The sequence below is a fragment of the Notamacropus eugenii genome, chromosome 1 (assembly GCF_028372415.1).
Source record: "Notamacropus eugenii isolate mMacEug1 chromosome 1, mMacEug1.pri_v2, whole genome shotgun sequence".
NCBI lineage: Eukaryota > Metazoa > Chordata > Mammalia > Diprotodontia > Macropodidae > Notamacropus > Notamacropus eugenii.
In genome coordinates, this window is record NC_092872.1 from 257,192,646 (window position 1) to 257,197,362 (window position 4,717).

A 4,717-nucleotide genomic window follows, 5' to 3' on the forward strand; every position below is an offset into this window, starting at 1 on the left:
ATTTTTTTTACATATAAAACACAAAAGAGGATTCTGTGTAAAACTATGAAGCTTCATTTTCTACTGTTTGCTATTTTTTCTTAAGGCATATGACACATGCTATGTCACTTTCAAAATCACTCTGGTTGGGCTTCCTTTTAAACTTCTTTCTGTTCCTTTCTGCACATTGAAAAAAAAATTAACTGAACATCTCTCCCAACAATATCCTCTGAAGACATTAAGGCTGCGAAGGGACGTTTGTTTTCCTTCTTCCCTATTAGAATGTTAGTACCAAATCATCACATATGTCCTTCCAGTTTATCTGTCTAGCATTCTCTGGACTCATTATTTGAATCTCACAGTCCAAATTTAGCTCTAGTCTCTTCATCCAAAATGCTTTACTACATTAAAAGTACATTTTCCCACTGCAAAGACAGCTTTGCAGACAAAATTGTTCTTGGTGATAAGTCTATCTCCTTTTCATTCTGGAATATTGTATTCCAGGATGGCCGCTTGTTAACAGGAGAAGCCACCAAATCATGAGTAATCCTAATTCCTTGATACTTGAACTGACTTTTTTAAAAACTTTTTTCTGGATTGTTTGGAACATCTTTTTTTGGAGGGGGAGGAGGGATGCAGGAGCTCTGGATTTTGACTAGCATGTTGCTGGGAATTTTCCTTTTCAACCAAATATAAACTCTTCTGTTTGGCATTTAAAGTTCTTTACTACCTGTTCCCTTCCTCTACCCTTACCCTTTCTTTTCCTCACCAAACTTTATAATGCAGCTACACTGATCTCTCTGAGTCTTCTCATTAGGTCTCTCCCCCTCACCTCCACCTGTTAAGATTTCCAGCTTCCTTGTAAGGCTCAGCTCAAATCCCACTTTCTACAAAAGGCTAAAGTTACTGCCTCCCCTCTACTCTGTATTTAACTTCCATTTTTTTTACTTTTTTGGAGGGGCAAAGTGAGGCAACTGGGGTTAAGTAATTTGCTCAAGGTCACACAGCTAAGAAGTGTCAAGTGTCTGAGGCCACATTTGAACTCAGATCCTTCTGACTCCGAGGCCAGTGCTCTACTCACTGTGCCACCTAGCTTTTATCTTAACTTTTATTTAGTTATTTACATGTTGTTGCCTTCCCTTTTAGTACAAGAGTTCTTCACATACAATGTTTGCTTAGAATGTTTTAAATGCATAAAATAAGATAATTACAAAGGAAATAAAGTATATTAAAAGTTATCGAAATATTTTTAAAATCAAGTTCACAGATTCCAGGTTAAAAAGACTATAAGCTTTTTGAAGGTTGGACCAATCTTTGCTTTTGTGTCCCCACCAATTAGCACAGTATCTGGCATACAGTAGTACTTAACAACTGACCCAGTATCTAAAGTTTGTCCTCATAAGACATATTTGTGATTCCTTAGCCACCCTGCATTCTGTCCTCTAGAAATGCCGAAAAACATGGTTCCCAGAGAAAAACACAATACTGCAGATGTGGAGTCAATACTACCTTTCTTGGTCTGGGCATATGCTCTATTAATGTTGCGGAAGAGCAAATTAGCTTTTTCAGAAGCCACACCAATCAATAAGCATTTCTTAGAAACCTATGTGCTAGGTGATGGGGGTGCTTGGGCCCCAATTCTAAAATCACATTTCTCCCTAGCCTCAAAATATTATCTCAGGCAGTTTCTTCCCAGCCCAAGGACACAGGCTGCCCTAGCAACAACTATTATCTCCCTTCCTGCTATAGGAGCCAGTTGCACCTATAAAACTCATTAGGTTTAACCAGTTGTATACTGGCTTAACGGGCTGTGTATTGGGTCATAATGACATTTACTACTCACTGACCAATCATATGCCCTAGACTTGGGCATACCTATACTCCCTTACATTAATCTTGTCCAACAAAACATTGACAAACAAAACCTGATACAGGTCAGCCCTGACCATTGGTTGATTTAGTGACGCTTTGGGCTGAAAACCACACCCCCAGGTAGGCCCCCCCCCCCCCCTTGGGTAAAATACCTGCGCAGTAGATACCAAAAGTGCATGTTCCTTTAAGAACTGACCATTCCCTAATCCCACCCCAAAACACTTAGTTAGCATATTTGGCACAAGTGATACTATAGATTATCCTATATAAACCTTCCTTGTACTCCTTTAAGGTTGCAGGTTCCCTAAAAACTCTTGCCCGCTGAAAAGCATAATAAGTCTTTAACCTTGAGTCCGTGAATTCTTCTCCAGATGATCTGCCCCTGATACCCTGGTCTTTGTGGGGGTGTCACACCCCCTTTCCAGCCCTCATCACTAAGCAGAGAGAAACATGAAACACTCCATCTTCATGGGGCTTATATTCCATAGGAGTGACAATAGGTATATCAAACTGCCAACTTACATTGTACTTGCAATCAAACTGTTAAACACAAAGTCAGTGACAATGAAATCATGGGTTTGGTCTTATTTTGTTCTAAAGCCAAAAAACACATTGCTAGGGCCGGGTGTCTCATAACGTGTGCTGCTGGTCACAAAGGGGATTAAGTGAAAGAGGGGAGATGGTTCAGTAGGAGCCCACCACCATTTTTGCAGGCAAACTGTCCTAGTGGTCTGGCATCCTCATGGAAGCAGGACACAAGAACAGGAAGGGACCCACATTAGGGGCTATGCTAAAGCCCTCACTTCACAGAGAAGGAAACCAACTTGCCCCAGAGCCCACACAATTGCTCCTGGCCCAGCCAAAGTCAGGAACCCTGGGGTCTTTCGTTGCCTGTACCTTGGAATTCAAATGGCAGGGAGTATCTTTTTATTCCTAATGATATCCCTTATCATCAGTGTTCACAAAAGCTCTGAAGTTTTAAATAACATTGAGTGACAAACCTTTCTATTGTCATCAATATACAGGTTTCAAAGGCAGTGTCTATGATTTAATGATTGATTTCACAGTTCATTGAACTAGATTATTTGTAAATCAGTGACCCCTAAACACAGAGAATGGCTCCCAGCCGCCTTAATAGCCTATGTCAATTGAAGAGAGACTTAGAGACTGCTACACAATAGAAATCGATCTGCAACTAGCAGGTGGCCAAAATGCTCTTTTGAAAAAGATCTTCAAAGAATTCATTCTGAACAAGCAATACTTAACTTACCAGTTAAGTAAAGGCAGGGGTATAACTTTGCAAACTCATGGTCCTTTTTAACTATACTCTGTCCTAAGCATCCAGCAACAGAATACCCCTATACTTTATGAGGGAAAAAAAAGTCATGAAGGACTCATTACATTTGTTAATCTGTTCTGAAAATACATGCTTGCCCATCTGACATGAAATGAAGTAATTAAGGAGATTCTCAGAGAACATACCATCGCCCTTCGGAAGGACTGAAGTAATGAAGTGATTTTCATAAAATACCCCTACCCTTTAGAAAGGGTGAAGACTTAGATGCTGTCGTATACTCTAAAAGGACTGGCTGTTCATTGCTAAGGTAGAAGCAAAATTAGCTTGCTTCTCTAAAATAATTTGGCAATCGCAGGAATCCCCTCATGTAAGTTACAAATGGCTGTCATCAACACATCTTACCTTTTAAGGAACAAACAGATGGATGTGTCGCACAAATCCAAAACAATCACATAAGGAAAGAATAATTTTATTACCTGTTAACTGCTGGTAAGTATTTCCATCCCTTCTTATGTCGGGCCTAACCAATGAATATGATATACCCTTTCAGCAAATGGAAACAGAAAACAATTGAGACTTTTGGCTCCTACAGGGTGCTAATTGGCAGCTGCTCTATAGTTATATATTTTAGATGTAAAACGAAGGTTAAGTAACTATAATAGCCAAAAAGGAAACAGTGCTAATCAATCAAAATACCTTGCCAAATTACCTCGTTAGACATATGGGAATCCTGAAATGCCTAAATAATGAAATGATTTTTTTCCTATGGATCATTCAAAGCAGCAGGGCTAAACAGCCTTCAATAAAGTGCCCCACAACTAATTTAAGGACAAGAAACCATGGTTCCAGAAGCAGCAGTGACAGTCCATTAGCCAATATAGGCATGAGCTGGGGAATTGGGATTTGAGGACTTAAAAGAAGGCTGGGACATATGTTCTGTAAGAATTCAAGCCCCGAGCTTGGAGTGAAAGAGGACCTAGGTTCAGATCCAGCCTCTGCTTACCAATGTGTGAACTTGGACAAGTCACTTGACCTCTACGAGCCTTGTCTTCCTCAACTGTAAACTGAGAAAACTGAACTAGGTGACTTCTCTTCCAAATCTAAAATCACAGACCTTTGACTAAGACCAAATCACTGGAAAGGAAGAATCCGAGGTTCCCATAGAACAGCCAATAAAAGATATGGAGGCTGGAAGAGTCCAGATTCCAAGTTGACCAATGGGGTGAGTAGAGTACGGGACAGCCCCCCAAAGAAGAGGCACGCCACTCCAGCCAGCACTCATACAATGCACTATTCCTTCTACTGTCCCAAGCTGGCCCTCTGAGGCTGCAAACAAGGATGAAAAAAGAGACAAGGACAGCAGGAACACGTCCAGAGGAAGCCCCAAATTACTGAGGCCTCTCTCCTACCCCACAAGACAGGAATTTCCCACTGAAATAAGCAGCTTGACAAGCCACAGGGATTTAGGCAGCTCTTTCAAACCAGAAACCCAAAAGAAACCTCTCCAAACTCCCTGATTTACTTCAACCTGACAGACAGGTTTCAATGGGGATTCATAGAGTTGATCAC

At 40.7% G+C, this 4,717-nt stretch overlaps 1 protein-coding gene across 30 annotated transcripts in view; it reads right to left on the reverse strand.

Moving 5' to 3' along the window:
* The window catches only part of PEAK1 (pseudopodium enriched atypical kinase 1), a 297,886-nt gene that overhangs the window by 261,501 nt on the left and 31,668 nt on the right, over positions 1–4,717 (reverse strand). The gene's annotated exons all lie outside the window — the stretch shown is intronic.